General features: G+C 42.0%; 1 long non-coding RNA gene and 1 pseudogene across 1 annotated transcript in view; one reads left to right on the forward strand and one right to left on the reverse strand.

The window, feature by feature from the left end:
- LOC119529361 overlaps window positions 1-6,258 on the reverse strand; it is a 78,054-nt gene extending 71,796 nt beyond the window's left edge. Inside the window, exon 1 of the long non-coding RNA XR_005215848.1 lies at window positions 6,033-6,258. This is a non-coding gene — a long non-coding RNA (uncharacterized LOC119529361). The remainder of the gene's footprint in view (window positions 1-6,032) is intronic.
- Window positions 6,259-6,465: 207 nt separating this feature from the next.
- On the forward strand, window positions 6,466-13,868 carry LOC119530250 (annotated as a pseudogene).
- Window positions 13,869-17,976: the final 4,108 nt, after the last annotated feature.

Consider the following 17,976-nt stretch of genomic DNA (forward strand, 5'->3'; position numbering starts at 1 on the left):
CACAATTATCCAGCTGGTAAGTTATTAGCTGGGATTTGAACCTAGACAGTTTGACTTCAGAGCTCTCATATAAAATAGAGTATATACTATGCTCTATTCCCTATCATATATGAGGTGCATGTTACTTACCAATTTAAAGAGTCCATTAACATTTCTTTGTCATATCTAAAAAGATATCAGAATTTGTCTGCCTGAAAATGTCACGTGTTTCTGGGAAGGTGTGTCTGCCACTCTTGGTTGACTGCCCAGTTACTAAACCCAATAGCAATTCCTAATCCTCTTTTCCCTTGCCAGTTCCCACAATAGGCTGACAAAGCAAGAATTTGTATCCAAAGTCTCTATGGAGCTAGGAATTGCTATATGGCCCAATTCTGGCCAATGAGGTTCATGGGAAAATTTTCTGACACTTCTGGGAAAGATGTTTTCTTCCTGATGAAATGATAAAGGTAAATTAAGACATTTCTATCTCACTCCTCTGTCCACCCCCTGCCCCTACTCCACTTTGGGCATGACAGTATGAAGATATGATTATTCAGAGTTAAGTCAGACTTCTTGCAACCATGCTGCAGATCCTAAGAGAATTTTGGATATTTTTATATAACCAGACATTGTCAAGTTGCCAGCTTGTTAAGCAAACAATACATAGTTTTACATTTTAAGTCACTATTACTCAGCTTTTCTGTTGCTTGTAGCCAAACACAACCTAATACAGAATTCAATAGTATTACTGAAGATAAAACATTTGGAGTCCACAGGAAAATCTTGGCCCTGCCTTTTAAGGGGGATATGGATGAGTTGTAGTGCTATGAGAGAATGGCCTACATGCAAGGGGATTTGAAAGCTTGTTATAGGAACTGGATGACTTAGCCTGGAAAGAATGATGAAGGGGAAGTATACAGTCAGTGTTATATGCTCATAGGACTCTCTGGAAGATTGGCCCAAATTCTTCCCATCCTTGTGTGCATACCACTTTGCAATGTGACATTTCAGTTTTTATCATTTACCGATGAAGTTTTGCTCTCCATCTTTTGAATCTCCACGTGGCCAAAAGGACTTTAGAGAACAGGGCACACCAGAGGTTTGAAAAGTACTGCTCTCTGGAACCCTGAGTCTACAATGTGAAGAAGCCTAGTCTGTCTTGTTGGAGGATGAGAGACCACGTGGAGCAGAGAGTTTTCCCAGCTGAAGGCACTCTTAGAACAACCAGCCTGAGAACTGCCAGACATAGGAATTAGGCAATCCTAGACCATTCAGCTTCAGCTGAACTGGCTAGACTGGAACAATCATCCAGCTGGTCCACAAAATCATGAGAAATAATAAATGTTTGTTGTTTTGGGATGATTTGTTATGTAGGTTCTAATGTAGAATGCTATTTAATTTGTTTGGGGAAGCTCCAGGGAGCAGGATAATTTTGAGATTCTTGCCAACTCTGAAATGCTGTGGTCTTAGGATTGACTTCTGACCAGCACCTGAAGTTACAGAAAGGCAGATTTCAGTTGGTTATAAGTAAGGACCTTCTAATAACTGGATTTGCCAAACAATGTACTCGGCTGCTGCCTGAGGGGAGTGCTGAAAAGGTGGGTGTTATTTGAGAGACTGAATTAGATCCCCTAATATCCATTTCAATTCTAAGACTATTTACTCTTAAGAATAAAGGATTTGTGTGTTAGAGTGTTAGAAATGGGGGGAAAAATCATTGATAATTCTGTATTCTTTTAACACATGGTTAATGTGAGAAATTGTGGAAAGGCCAAAAATTACTCAGCATCCTCCATAAAATTCATAGTCTACTGGTATTACTGCACCATAGTCCTCCTAAATTGAATTTTGTGTAAGGAGTTGGAAGTAAGCCTTTGACTGTGGGTTTCTACTCTGCCATCTCCATTTCATTTTATCTCCGGCAGTTCCCAGGACTAGAAACATTCTGATATCTTGCCAATTGGTGACTCACTGTGGAACTAAACTTGGGATTGGTCCAGGACTGAATGTGGTAAACCGTAGCCAGCAATAGGGCTTGCTGTGAAACCCTCTGGGATGATAAGTGATATATGTATCTCTTGCCATAACATCCAGAAGGAACAAAGTGAAAAGAGCCTGGGAGAAGTGAATAACCTGACATAATATGATGCAGGTATCTGGTATAAAAGAGTGCTCTTAGGATGTGATATGTTGAATACAGTTATGCTAACTAAAACGTGAAGAGGATTTAATTCATAAATGTGCTAGCTCTGTCTTTTGGACCAATATTAGACCTTCATTGGTCTTTAGTTATAATAAGATTTTCTATGCTATCTCAGGCAAGTAAAAAAACTTAAGTCACAGTTTCTTGAAGGAATTAGTCTTAGATTATCTTTCAACTTCTATGTAACAGTCGAATTCTCTTATTGCTAGATACAATTATCTTTATTAAATTGAGGTCCTAAAAATTCTTATAAGTCATTTATATTTCATTTGGAACTTTAAAATTATAATTGATGGAGTCATTTCTGAATATCCAGCATTGAGTAAAGAACATTAGGTCTATATCCTATGTATTTATTGCAATGACCATAAAGTACAGATGAAAAAAATCTGAGCCTTAGAATGATTTAAAATCTTGTCCAAGGTCACAAAACTTTCAGTAGATTTCTGTGCTTCAACATTCTTATTTTTCAAAGAGATGCTTAATTATTCTAGTAATAGCTTAACAATTTTGCATAGCTTGACAATTATTGGCATACAATGCACAGAAGACAGTTCTCTAATATTGTGTTGTCTGTAATTTACTTTAAAATTGTTTCAGTAAAAACAGTGTTATCTGTGTGCATTGGCAAGTTGACACCTAGCTATACCTTAGGGGTGGTGAGATGTCATTTGAAATGTCCTAATAAGAATTAGCAACCCTCCAGAGGTAGCGACTTAGTGTTTTAAATATTATTATCAAAATTTATACCAGAGCATTTGCCAACTGGCATAAGGATGGTAGAAATAGCTTTCTTTTGATGAATGAGTGGCATTCAGCACATCTGTTGGTTACATGTTTGCACAGGCTTGCTATTCTTGTACTAACTCTGCTGTCTCATACCTCTAGTGGTGGGGGATTAAATTCTGGCTCCCTTCACCCTGCATCCCTATGATTCATGGAGGACTCTGTTTCCTCACCCAACATCAAGACTGAATGGTCATCATTATATTTGCTGCAGAGTAAAGCTTTCATGCAAGGTAAGAATCAGTGTACCAGGGACAGAGTGGCACTCCTCCTGGAGCTATAAAAACAGGTGTATGATGGTTTACACATTTAGAATATTAGGGCTAAATCTTGCTTTCATTGTCACATGCCACTTGATAATTAAGTTGTAGCAATTAAGGCATCTCCCACTTGCTTCTGACTGATGGACTTTTCTGATATTGGTCTTCTGGTATCTTCTGATATTTGGTGTATTAAAGAACCTGACAATTCCTACATGGAGAAATTGATACAGGGCTGTTAAACAGGGAGATAACCATAAAAATATACAAGAAGACACATCAGGTGAAGGAATTTGGAGAGTCCAATTTTATTCTTGTCACCTTCCACCTACTGAGGCTAGCACTGCTTCTCATTTATCTTAAAGGAAAAGAGTCTTCAGCATAACATCATGCCCAGTCATCTTTGCTATGTGGCTCTCCCTCTACCATTTATATATCACAGAGTATAACATAGAGAAGTTAGCATTTTATATTCAAGATTAGGAGAGAGAATCTTTTTTAAGAGAATAAGAAGAACCAAATAGAACTGGATTATGAATTTGAATGAAGGCACTCAGGTGTGACAAATGTCATATTCCTTTATTTTTTCTAAATCAGCTTTGCTTAGCTCAGGGTTTGTGGAGAAAGCCACCCTCAATCATTTTAAGAAAACTTCCCCATTTTAAGAAGCTCAGGACATTTGAAAGTTGCCCCTGGTGTTAGCTCTTCATGGTCACTGCTGAGCTGTTCCTTGTTCCTGTTAATGTCAGGGGTTTGTTACTCATAGTCCCACAATCTCCTCTTGCTTTTGTCTACTATCAGCCATAAGGGCTGTTTGCTTAGTGTCCGAGGTATCTATGCACTTGCAACTATCAGAGGTTCTGCCACACTTGTGGGACATTGGTGCAGTATGGGAATTGGGCACAGGCACCTGCTATTCACACAAGTGACACCTTCTCTCAACCCCTTCATTCTTTAGGAAACCAACCCTCTCCAGGACAAACCCTCTCCCACTATTTAACCATCAGAGCCTCTCCTTCTCAGAAAATCAGTTAGACTTCATAGCTTAAGCTTTTAAAACAAAGGCCTGTTGATTTTCCAATCCTGTAGAATTCCTGAACTAGGTGAGTCTTGCAGCAAAAGTAAGGGGATAGGGATGGAAAGGAAACATTTTTTAACTCTTATTCTCAAGATCCTTACAGTAAACATTACAGACAATTCTCTCAAGAAAGTATCCAGCCATACATGTAATGCCATGCAAGAGCAAATTTACATAGCTTTTGGTTTATTTGACATTTAGTATTAGCCATGTTCCCATCCATTTGATAAAAATTTACAAAGAGAGCACTCAGAGAAAAAACAAAACAAAACAAAACACACACACACACACACACAACCCCCCCCAAAACCAAACCAAAACTCCTTCTTGAGTTTCCTCTTGATATCTTTTGAATTTTGAAATCCCCACCAAGTCAAGTTCCTACTTCATTATGTTTTGTTCCAGTTTGCTAATGCTGCCATCTTGCAAAACACCAGAAATGGATTGGCTTTTATAAAGGGGATTTATATGGCTACAAAATTACAGTCTTAAGGCTATAAACTGTCCAAGATAAGGCATCAACAACAGGGTACCTTCACTGAAGGATGGCTGATGGTGTCCGAAAACCTCTGTTAGCTGGGAAGGCATGTGGCTGGCATCTGCTTGCTCCCAGGTTGTATTTCAAAATGGTGTTCTCCAACTGTCAGTGTCAGCTTTCAACAGCTGTCTTCAAAATGTGTCTCTCAGCTGCAGCTTCTCTGAAGTCCTTCTATCTCTGAGCTTTTACAGAACTCTACTAATTAAATCAAGATCCAAGCTGAATGGGCGGGGCCACACCTCCATGGAAACAATCCCATCAGCAGATCACACCCTAATCAAAGGTGTTACTAGTCACATCTGCATGGAAATAACTCAATCCAAATATTCCAACCTAATCAACACTAATGCATCTGCCCCCACAAGATTGCATCAAAGAACATGGCATTTTGGAGGACATAATACATTCAAATCAGCACATGTTTGATCCAGTACAAATTCAAGCCCACCTGCCCTAAATCCACCCCTTCAAGTTGAACAAGCCCTCATCCAATCAATAGGATTCAAGCTAACTTCTTTTTATGTCTCTAAAAATCGTTTGCCAGACCTAGAAGTTCAGAGTTGCTTTCATTTTTGCAAATGCCCCAGCTTCCTTGCTGCAACAAAACTTGGTGTCCCAAATAAAATGCTATAATCTGTAATTTCAACTCCAATCAGTCTTTTGACAAATTTGGAGGTCTCCCGATATCCAAAAGGTGCAGGACTGCAGCTTCCATCGAACAACCAGGTGAGGCACCCATGAAAGACCCTTTGTGTCCATTGTACGATTGCCACAATTCTGCACACACTAGGTAACTCCCCCGCCCCCCCTACATACTGAACTCTGCAATTGCTTTTTATTGGGGAATTTGGTTTAGGTGCTTCTGGTTTCAGTTTGGTTTCAGTTCCACTGTCAGACCATCGATTTGGTTTCAATTCATTTCTCCCTCCTAATTTTTGGATTGTTTCTCTTGGAGACATAGGGTTTGGGAATGATCAAGGCACAATAAGTCAGCTCCCAACCTGTGTCATATTGTGAGCAATTTGCCCGTCTCTTGCTCCTGTAGAATTAGCTTCCTTTCCTACCCCTTATGCTACCTGTGTTCAGTTCCAGACATCCATCAGGCACTTGCACTCACCGGGGGATTCTGCTAAGGCCAAACCGGTATCCAAGAGGCCCCCGGGGCCGCGCGCGTGCTCCCTGACCCACCTCAGTTGCTGACGTGCGGGACGGAAGCGGGCGGGCTCCCGGGTCGCTGCGGCCTCGTGGCGGCGCGGCTCCGCAGTGCTTTGACCGCCTCCGTCACGTGCCCTGCGCCCTCTCACGGCGCCCGCTGGGGCCTGCACTTCAGCCAGAGAGCCGTAAAAAAGGCGAGTGTTGGCTGGAGCGGGATGGGACTTGGCCGGAGCGGGATGGAACCCATCCGGCGCGCGCTGTGCTCTCCGAAGTATGTTGGGGCGGTGCGGGGAGGGGCGGTGCGGGGCGGGCACGTACGCGCCCCTCCCCCACCCTGGCCGGCGGTGAGGAGGCCCGACCCTGTGAGCTTCCTGTCTAAGGGGAAGGAGAGGGGCGAGTGTCTGCAGAGAAGAGAGGATCCCGCGGAGGAGCCTGGATCCAGGTGAAGAACGAATTGAACGTCATCATGTCTGGAATCAACAGAACAATCAAAGAAACCGACCCTGATTAAGAGGATGTATCTGTGGCCCTTCCAAATAAGTGGCATAAAGCAATCGAGAATTCAGCTCGAGATGCCGCTGTGCAGAAGATTCAGACTATTATCAAAGAATAGTTTGCTCTTGAAATGAAGCATAAGGAACATGCAATTGAAGTCATTGACCAGCGACTGATTGAGGCAAGAAGGATGATGGATAAACTCCGTGCCTGCATTGTGGCAAACTACAGATCTTCTAAAAGTTTCTGAGGGATCAAAAACATGTGACACAATGGTTTTTAATCATTCTGCTATCAAGAGATTTTTGGAATCGCCATCTAGGTCATCTCCTGCCAATCAGAGATCAGAAACACCGTCAGCCAATCATTCAGAAAGTGATTCTTTATCCCAACACAATGACTTCTTATCTGACAAAGACAATAATAGCAATGTAGATATAGAGGAAAGACTGTCAAATAACACAGAACAGAAACCAAGCCAAAATGCTGGAAGAGACACTTCTAGTATTACTGGCTCCAATAAAACAGATCAGTGGAATATTGATCTCATGGGGGATGAGATTTCACTACTTTTTGTGAAGAAAACAATAGTAGTGGGCAATGTGTTCAAGTATATACCTCCAGATAAGGGGGGAAAAATGACCAGTCAACCCATAAGTGGATGGTATATGTCCAAGGGTCTCGCAGAGAACCCAGCATTAATCATTTTGTCAAGAAAGTTTGGTTCTTCCTTCATCTCGGCTATAAACCAAATGATCTTGTGGAAGTTAGAGAATCCCCTTTTCACCTGACTAGAAGAGGCTGGGGTGAGTTTCCCGTCAGAGTTCAAGTTCACTTTAAGGACAGCCAGAACAAGTGGATAGATACCAATACATAATCTGAAGCTGAATAGAACTTACACTGGCCTGCAGACTCCTAGAGCAGATACGATCCAGTGAAAGCTTCCTCACCAATAAAGCAGTCACTTGAGACAGTACCTGATACTTCTGTAGAGAAAGGAACTAACATTGCATTTTATTCTTTACCATCTTCATTGGAACAAACACCACCAAAATGACAACATCCCAGAAAGTTACCTTTTGTTCTCATGGCAATTCAGCGCTCCAGCCAATAGCATCAAGCTGCAGAATTGTGCCACAAAGTCAGATTCCTAATCTCGAGTCACCTGAAAAATCCTCCAGCCCATCACCATGAGCTGCAAGATTGTCTCAGGTTCCCCAATATCAGCTCCAAGTCCATTACCCTTGCCTCAAACCCCAACTTCTGCAGTCCATGTGAAGCAAGGCACTGCCAACTCCATTATTAATAATCCTTATTTTATCGTGGACAAGCATGGGCAGGTTGTTGGAGCCACTGCTCCCAGTACAGCAGGAGGATTCTTTGTTTGCATCTATGCCACCGCTTTGCCCAGTAGGTAGTCACCCTAAGGTTCAAAGCCCCAGTTGCTATAATTGAAGGACTTGGAGCTTTCACAAAGGTAATCATCAAACAGGAACCTGGTGAAGCCCCCCACATGCCCACATCAGGAGCTGCCAGCCAGCCACCATTCCCCTAGTATGTGACTGTGAAAGGGGGTCACTTGATAGCAGTGTCCCCTCAGAAACAGGTCATATCTGCTGGAGAAGGGACTGCCCATTCACCAAAGATTCAGCCCTCCAAGGTTGTTGGAGTGCCAGTTGGGTCTGCTTTACCTTCAGCAGCGAAACAGGCTGTGGCAGTTAGTGGTGGCCAAATCCTTGTAGCTAAGGCCAGTTCTTCTGTCACCAAAGCAGTTGGTCCAAAGCAAGTTGTGACCCAAGGAGTTGCCAAAGCAATTGTGAGTGGAGGTGGAGGAACCATTGTTGCTTAGCTGGTGCAGGCCTTAACCAAGGCTCAGGTCACTGCTGCTGGTCCTCAGAAGAGTGGATCCCAGGGTTCAGTGATGCCAACATTGCAGCTATGAGCCACTAATTTGGCCAATTTAGCAAATTTGCCTCCTAGCACTAAACTTTACCTTACCATGAACAGCAAGAACCCTTCAGGAAAAGGAAAACTGCTGCTGATCCCTCAAGGAGCCATCCTTTGAGCTTCCAACAATGCTAATCTCCAGTCTGGCTCAGCTGCCAGTGGTGGTGGAGGAGGAGGAGGTGGTGGATGAGGAGGCCACAGAGGTGGTGGTGGAGAGGTGGAGGAGGAGCAGCGGGAGGAACCAGAGGATCCCAGAGCACCACAGGCCCTGGTGGGATATCCCAGCACCTGACTTACACATCTTATATACTCAAGCAAACTCTGCAGGGCACATTTTTAGTTGGCCAGCCATCTCCCCAGACATCTGGAAAACAGTTGACTACTGGGTCAGTAGTCTAAAGAACACTAGGAGTCAGCACATCTTCTGCACAAGGACAAAAAACATTAAAAGTCATCTCTGGACAAAAAACTACTTTGTTTACACAGGCAGCTCCTGGCGGGGGCAGGCATCTCTAATGAAAATATCCAAGAGCACACTGAAATCTGTGCCAGCAACTTCACAACTCTCAAAGCCTGGAACCACAATGCTGAGAGTAGCAGGAGGGGTTATCATAACTGCCACCTCCCCAGCTGTGGCTCTCTCAGCAAATGGTCCTGCACAACAGTCTGAGAGAGTAGCCTCCAGTTCATTATCTGCTATAGGGTATGCAATGAAAACTTCTGGGCAGCAGCAGGTGTGTGTAAGCCAGGCAGCAATGGGAACTTGCAAAGCTGCTTCCCACCACTGTCGTAAGTGCCACATCCCTGGTGTCCACACCAACACCCATCTCCGGAAAAACCACAGTATTGGGATTGCTAAAGATTCATCCCAGTCAATCCAGTCCCCAGCAGGCTGTTCTGACAATACCCAGACAGCTAAGACCACTCAGTGTAAACACATCTGGAGGTGTACAGACTATACAGATGCCCATGAATAAAGTGGTTCAGTCATTTTCTACCAACAAATCTACCATTCTGCCTGTAGCTTCCCCAACTCCAGTCATCCCCAACTCTACTCCACAGCTATTGCAGAAGTGAAGACTGAACCAGAAACATGTGGGCTGAGCTGCCTCTCTCAGGAGGGTCAGACAGCAGTGAAAACAGAAGAAGATTCTGAGCTGGGAAACGATGTCATCAAGATAGACCATTTAGAGACCATCCAGCAACTCTTAACAGCAGTAGTAAAGAAGATCCCATTAATCACTACAAAAATTGAAGATGCCAGCTGTTTTTCTGCAAAGTCTGTGGAGCAGTATTATGGCTGGAACATTGGAAAAAGGAGAGCCTCTGAGTGGCAAAGAGCAACGACAATGTGAAATGTCTTATAAGAAATACTGGAGAAGAATTCAAGATTTCATCACCTGGGAGAACCTAAGATGGCATCTAGGTGACACAGGGCAAAAAAAAACCTCTGTGAAAAATACTAGATAAAAACCAGAAAGTGACCCAGAACACCAGTTTCAGCGATGCACCAGCTGGACAAGGTCTGATAAAACCACAGGGACTGTGCACTTGGTGAAACCGGGAGTCTGCATTCTGAAACGAGTGAGTAACCTGGCTGAAAGTACCGTGGCTGTGCTGTGGTGTGGGGAAACCAGGGGTTGGTGTTTGGAGACAGACTAGTTCTTTTTTAAAAAAAAACAAAAAACCCAGGAGCGGCTGCAGTTATGATGGTGAGAACCGTGCAGTGAAGCACAGCAGGAGCGGGCTGTGCCAACCTCTCAGTGTCTGGCGTGGAGGATAGACTGCTGCTGATTCCCTCAGGGCCAGGGGGGTAGAGGGGAGAGCCAAAAGGAGAAAGAAACCGCGCTGCTTGCAGCCAGCTCCCCAGCAGGCTGGAGACACTCCTGCTCAGGGCCATACCCACAGCCCAGAGCCACGCCAGGAAACCAAGTGTGACGGGGAGTGTATCCCATGGTGCTGTGCACATGCCACAATATCGGCCGTGGACAGTGGCCTTGGCTGCATACACAGCTTGTTGTCCCGGAGCTGGGAAGGTGGAGCTGTGTGAAAAGGGGAGGGGGCATTGAGATGCCCCATTCAGCCATCTTTTCATCAGGCTGGGAGCACCCCTGCATGGCCTGGCGGCCTGGGGCTTCCCTTGAGGGATGGCATGCACTTGTGACATAGCACAGCCTTCCCTCAGCAGAGATCCTGGAAGATCACAGCTGATAAGGGGGGCTCACTCAGAAAACCCAGGGATGCTACGTCAATGCCGTGGACTTGTGGGTCAGTGGCAGAGAAAATCTGGGGCAAAACTGAAAAGAAGGCTTAGACTCTTGCAACAGCCTTGAATCTCTGGGAACACCTGGGAAGTTTGATTATTAAAGCTGCCCTGCCTCCCTAACTACCCAGACACATGCCCCACATTCAGGGCGGACAGCACCAACAACACCCCCAAACTGAGTTCACCAATTGAACCCCACAAGAATCATTTCCCCACACACCATAAAGACAAAGTTGAGGATAACTGACTTGAGGGGAATAGGTGATTCACAGACGCCATCTGCTGGTTAGTTAAAGTGTACACCACCAAGTTGTAGTTCTGAAACATTAGATTGGTATTTTTTATAACTTGAAAGAACCCTATCAAGCAAAGCAAATGCTAAGAGGCCAAAAACAACAGAAAATCTTAAAGCATATGATAAAACCAGACGATATGGAGAACCCAATCCCAAACACCCAAATCAAAATATCAGAAGAGACACAGTATTTGGTGCAATTAATCAAAGGACTACAATCAAAGAACGAGAGCATGGCACAGAATATAAAGGACATGAAGAAGAACATGGCACAGGATATAAAGACGTAAAGAAGACCCTAGAAGAGCACAAAGAAGAAATAGCAAGAGTAAATGAAAAAATAGAAGATTTTATGGAAATGAAAGACACTGTTGGCCTGGATACTCATAATACAAGATTAGAGGAAGTTCAACAATGAATCAGTGTCCTAGTGGACCACAGAACAGAATATGAAAGAACAAAAGAAAGAATGAAGAAAAAAATTGAAAAAATTGAAATGGATCTCAGGGATATGATAGGTAAAATAAAACATCCAAATTTAAGACTCATTGGTGTCACAGAAGGGGAAGAGAAGGGTAAAGGTCTAGAAAGAGTATTCAAAGAACTTGTTGGGGAAAACTTCCCAAATCTTCTACACAATATAAATACACAAAGCATAAATGCCCAGCGAACTCTTAATAGAATAAATCCAAATAAACCCACTCCAAGACATATTCTGATCAGACTGTCAAGTACTGAAGAGAAGGAGCAAGTTCTGAAAGCTGCAAGAGAAAACCAATTCACCACATACAAAGGAAACAACATAAAACTAAGTAGTGACTACTCAGCGGCCACCATGGAGGCGAGAAGGCAGTGGCATGACATATTTAAAATTCTGAGAGAGAAAAATTTCCAACCAAGAATACTTTATCCAGCAAAACTCTCCTTCAAATTTGAGGGAGAGCTTAAATTTTTCACAGACAAACAAATGCTGAGAGATTTTGCTAATAAAAGACCTGCCCTGCTTCAGATACTAAAGGGAGCCCTACCAACAGAGAAACAAAGAAAGGGGAAAGAGATATAGAGAATTTTAACAGACATATATAGAATCTTACATCCCAAATCACCAGGACACACATTTTTCTCTATTGATCATGGATCTTTCTCCAGAATAGACCATATTCTGGGACATAAAACAAGCCTTGATAAATTAAAAAAAAAGAAATTGAATATATTCAAAGCACACTCTCTGCACACAATGGAATACAAATAGAAGTCAATAATTTTTGATTTGTAACTCCACTATTTACTTCCTACATGATATAAAATACACAAACTCTAATGACAAATCAGTGGTTTTGGACTCAATCTAAAATATGTAATTTTTGACATGAACTATATAAAGGTGGGGGAATGGAGGAGTATAGGAGCATAGTTTATGTGTCCTATTGAAGTGAAGTTGGTATCAAAGAAAACCAAGATTGTTATGGATTTAAGAGGTTAATTTTAAGCCCCACAATAAACACAAAGAAATTATCAGAGAATATGACCATAGAGATGAAAAGTAGAGTATGGGTTATGAGAAGTGGGGGAAGGGGCAATGGGGAGTTAAGAAATGAGTGTAGGGTTGCTGTTTGAGGTGGAGGGAAATTTCTAGTAATGGATGGTGGGAAGGTGATAGCATTACAGCATTCTAAATGTGATTAATACCACTAATGGAATGCTAGGGAGGGGGTGGAATGGGAAGATTTAGGCTGTATATGTTTCCACAATTGAAAAAAAAAAAAAAAAGACAGTCTTAATAGATGACAGTTGAATGCCAAGGATGATCCTGGATGGGATCTGAGGATGGAGGACAGGAGGCTCAAAGGGACACAGCTGAGACATGAGAAGAAAAATAAGGAAATAAAGAATGTAAGCTTTGTATCAATGTTGAATTTCTTTAACTTCTTAGCTGTGCTTAATGGGATTGCATAAAAGAATGTTCTTGTTCATGGGAATTGTATATGTGAATTATAGTGTTTGTTCAAGGATGTGTGCAGCTAGCCTCATATGTTGATAAGACAGAGCAATAGACGATGGATGATCGATAGGCAGGGAGGGAGGGAAAGAGAAATGGTGGTGTGACAGCATGTTAAAGTTGGTGGATCGGGGTTTCGGGGGAGGGGTCAAGGTATGCTGGAGTTCTGTGTATGGGGTTCATATTGTTCTTGCAACTGTTCCTATAACTTTGAATTTATTTCAAAAAAAAAAAAAAAGATTTCACCATCTGACTCCCCTTAAAACCAAGCACATTGCTCACTGGTGCCGTAGCCATGGCTACACCCCACCCGATCCTGAAAGCCTGAGAAATGACGGGGACTCAACTGAGGGTGTGTTAATCCAGATCGACAGTGAACCAGAGTGCCTGTCATCATTCTCCTCCACTGACAGCCTCTGCTGGAGGCTGGAGGACCTGCAGCAGTTTCAGAAAAGAGAACCAGAGAATGAGGAGGAGGTGGATATCCTCAACATTTCAGAGCCATTAAAGACAAGCATCAAAAAAAGAACAAGAAGAGAAACAAGAAGAAATGAAATTCTATCTGCCAGCAACATCAGGGTCTGAATTTATTGGTGATGTCACACAGAAGATTGGGATCACCCTGCAGCCTGTGGCGCTCCACAGGAATGTGTATGCATTAGTGATAGAGGACATGATTTTAAAGGCTACAGAGCAGCTGGTAAGTGATATCCTGAGACAAGCTTTGGCAGTTGGCTACCAGACAGCATCTCACAACAGGATTCCCAAAGAAATTACAGTGGGTAATATTCACAAGCCATTTGCAACATTCCTTTTTTGGACTTCCTCACAAACAGATACATGGGGATATTGAACGAGGATCTGTGAATGGACTGAGGATGGCCTCAGAATAGCAGGATTGGAAGCAGCATCCAAGTCATGGGAACTGTGATGACTCTTCTGCTTGGGGATGGAGGTTTTCTATATGCCTCATGGTATCATTGCTGCCAAACCATTGCCTCCACCTAACTCAATGTTAACATCAGTCCCAGAAGAAATCCCTTTAAGACAGATGTTTGTTTCCTGATTGTAGAGTGAAGCTGTGAGTGGATACGTGCTCTGTCATTTGCATCTGTATTCACCATCTGTAAAGGCTCCAGGAGAGAGTCACAAGAGCTAGGCCAGACCATGGGTGTCAGGTCCTCCCCTCCTCCGGGTGTCCTTGAGGGGGCATCTTGGGTGTGGTGCTCCGGGGGTGGAAAACGAGTCTGGCAGGCTACACAGTTCACCTGTTCTGTGGGCCAGAGTTACAGGCAGCCCCAGTGGTTACCCTGGTGACATCTGAAGAAGGATTGGGTGTTAGCACTCCGCAAGTGGTTCTCTGTTCCTGCCCGGCCTTGGTGTGGTGGGCTGAGTGGGAGTCAGCTACAGGAAGAGGTGATGCTGTGTGAAAAGCCATAAAGGCCTAGTAGCTGCAAACTGACCAAAATTCTTTTGTCATGGAGCACATATCCCTGCCTGGATCAGCATCCACAAATCCTGGGCACTTGGCAGAATCTCTCTACCAGCTCTGGGTGTGGGTGGCAGATGACTGTTTCCACACCATTCACGTGGTCAGCAGGACCTGCTGCTGCCAAATCCACGTTGAGTGGCCACTCGTGAGCAAGCAGCCTTTGGAACAGGCTCTGCTGAGGTTGTTTATCACATCATTGGATTCAAATCCTGTTCTTTTCTGTCAATGCAGTTTTTCCCAAAAAGGAAAGTGTTTGAAATAAATACCCGTGTGTGCCTTAAAGGTAGAGAAATAGGTGCTCAAGCCCAGAGATAGGGATGTCTGTGCTCGAAAGTAGTAAGAGTAGACTATGTTCATGAGCAGAGCCATCTCAGTGGGAGGGAGAAGTGTATACAAGGAGTTGTAGCAGTGCCACTGTGTGATGTCCAGGTCCACCGAAGATACTCTGTCACAACCTTCCTAACGTGGTCTGTATGGAGGATAAAGAAAAGAACTAGTTCTCAGTTAGGGCTCTGCTCTTACTCTATTCAAAGAAAAATTTGAAACCTGTGAGTTGGAGTCAAAGAAACTTGTCCAAGCAATGTAATCCAGGTCTTCATGATTTCCATAGATGTTTGAGACAGGAAAATAAGGTGGACGGATGACTGGATGAGATATCTTGACTTTTTGATTCTACATCTAAGGGTTGCAGATGTAGAAGGAATCTGTTCAGTAGGGTATAGGGCATGCCTTGGCCTAATAATAAAATAATTTAGAACATAAAGTCTCAAATACTCTATATATGCACTATTTCAATCAAGATTAATAGGTAGGTGTGTAGGTTCATTCAGCAGGTGGACTGTGATTGAGATCCACAGGATGGAAGGTTTGATCCAAATGAGAACACATGCATTTATTACAGGTGTGAAAGCCTAAAGAAATTACCTTTTGCAAAAGAAATATTAAATGATTTAACAGTCTCCATGTGTATTAACATTTCAAATGTTTTTGTATCATACTGTATAACATAATTGTGTAACAAAAATGTCTACAATAAATCTTTTAGTATTTGTGATGAAAAAAAAAAAAGGTATCAAAGAGGATCAGAGAGCTGAAAGGCCAGGGGCATGGGAGACATTTCATCTGACTGTAGCATAATGAGGTCTGTTTGCTCTAAACCTCCTTTCCTTTCTTCCCCCTTGCTAAAACTCCTATTTCTTATATATAGTCATGCTGTGGACTGCTACCTGTGACTTTCTATTCTTGGATGGATCTGATGAAGGACCATTTGTCTTTGCCACTTGGAGAAACTTTTTATATGAACAAAATTGTGCATTTGGGAGGTGCCTTAAAAAAATAGTATTCAAGATTGGAAGGCTGATATGTAGAGGTAGCTAGAGGACAATCTGCTGCCACCATAGCTTCACTTAAAGGTTCGTTAGAGAAAAGAAATGCCAAAGAACAAAGGGGAATGAACTTCCAACCAAACTTATAGTTCCCCCAGCTTCCTGTACCCAGTTCTTCTCCCTTAGCTGCCCTAACTGGTTCCTCTTGACACCCTGAGAGATTAGGCCTTCTTCCCCAACTGACATGTCCACTGAAGCAGAATTTAAACCCTGAACTTAATTAAGAACTATAATTTAAAATTTCCCCAAATAAGACTGGTAAATATTCATAGAATAACCTAGAATTCCTTTGGGTGCATATGATCCAGGGTCACTATGCTGATATGGAGCTGTTATGTATGGTAGAAAACACCATGTTCTTTTAATCCATGCTTGTGGGTGCAGACCTATTGTGGGTGGGACCTTTGGTTAGGTTGTTTCAATTGGAATGTGACACACCCAGTTCCAGGGGGTCTTAATCCTTTACTGAAGCCCTTTATGAGAGGGTGAAAGAGAGAGCAGAGAGATGAGAAACACCTAGAGAAGAAAGAAGAAACACCCAGAGACATTTGGAGACAACCACTGAAACCAGAACCAGGAGAGAAGGACCAGCAGGCATCACCATGTGACTTCCCATGTGATAGAGGAAGCCGATGCCAACAGCCTTTCCTCAAAGAAGGTATCTTCCTCTTGATGCCTTAATTTGGATATTTTCATGGCCTTAGAACTGTAAATTTGTAACCTGATAAAACCATTGAAAAAGCCAACCCATTTCTGGTATATTGTATTCTGGCAGCTTTAGCAAACCGAAACAGTCACTGGACCTATGTCTGCTAGCACACATGTTGGTCAGAAACTCAGATGCTAAAGCCTGAATAGCAAAATCTGATTGGACTGATCTGGAAAGGGACCTACAAGATCTCTCTTCCCACAATAAATTTGAGGATCAAATAGGCCTGAGAAATAAGGCAAACTTCTGTAAGATTACACATCAGGGCAAAGAAAATCTTAAAACTCTCCTGAACAAATCTCACCGGGAAAGCTTTAGCTTCATATTAAATAGATAACTTCAACTTCTCCAATCTGCAAAGAAAAAAAATTGGATAAAAATATAAGAGTGGGGCAAGGAGGGAAAGCCAGCTTTTTTATGTAAACTAGTGAGCTTTGTATTTCTATGTTTCTGTATTTCTGTGTTTTATGTCTGACTCATGGCTGAAAAAATTTTAAATTGAAGCTCTAAGTTCTCTATTTATGTCTGTCAGTATGTTTGATATATATTTTCCTTCCTCTGGATGGTATTATCAAATTAACATATAAAACTCATTAAAAGAGCTGTATTCAAATCGGCTTAAAGATAAATAAGCATTTGTATATTAAATAAATACTCCCCAAATCCCCAAAATTAAGGAAACTGAATTTCTAATACTTCCAATATAAAAAGAGTATTCATAAAGCTAAGTTAAATTTTTAAAATTCAAGCGCACATAAACTTGGAAAACCTTTGATAAACAGCTAGTTTAATATTGTTAGTTAAATAAAAACAGCTATATATCCTGAGTTATCAGTGTATAGTACAATACAAGACTATAATTTTATTCTACTTGGGTATGATTTTCCTAAATTTATACAGGTTTACTGATAAAATAAGCCAGCATTATATCTATTAGATGTTTAAAATGATGAAAACTATAAATTTGAGCTTAACCAAATTGAGTTATTGTTCTGACAACCTTTATTTTTAGAGTTACTGAGTTTTGTAGGATGGCTTGAAGAAACTTACCAAGATCATTTTGGGAACTTAAATATAGAAGGTATACAGGATATGTTTTTGATAAGGAAAAAAAGAGTAGTTTTGTCCTAAAGATTTGATAGGTTTATTTATAAGATTTTTAAGAGCTTTCATATCAAACAGTATATCATGCAAAATTAGAATTTGGTTTTCTCTTTGTTAAAAATGATGAAATTTTCTTGAGTTATTGCTCTGCTTTTAGTAAGAGGTCGTAAAAGTTTTTTCTTAATCATCTGAGTAATCTGCCTATTCTTTGCTTTATATTGAATTTATCATCCTTTATTGTTTAAAAGAACAAATCTTCTCACTTTTAAAACAACTAAGTTTTTG

Source organism: Choloepus didactylus, chromosome 3 (genome assembly GCF_015220235.1).
Source record: "Choloepus didactylus isolate mChoDid1 chromosome 3, mChoDid1.pri, whole genome shotgun sequence".
Lineage (NCBI taxonomy): Eukaryota > Metazoa > Chordata > Mammalia > Pilosa > Megalonychidae > Choloepus > Choloepus didactylus.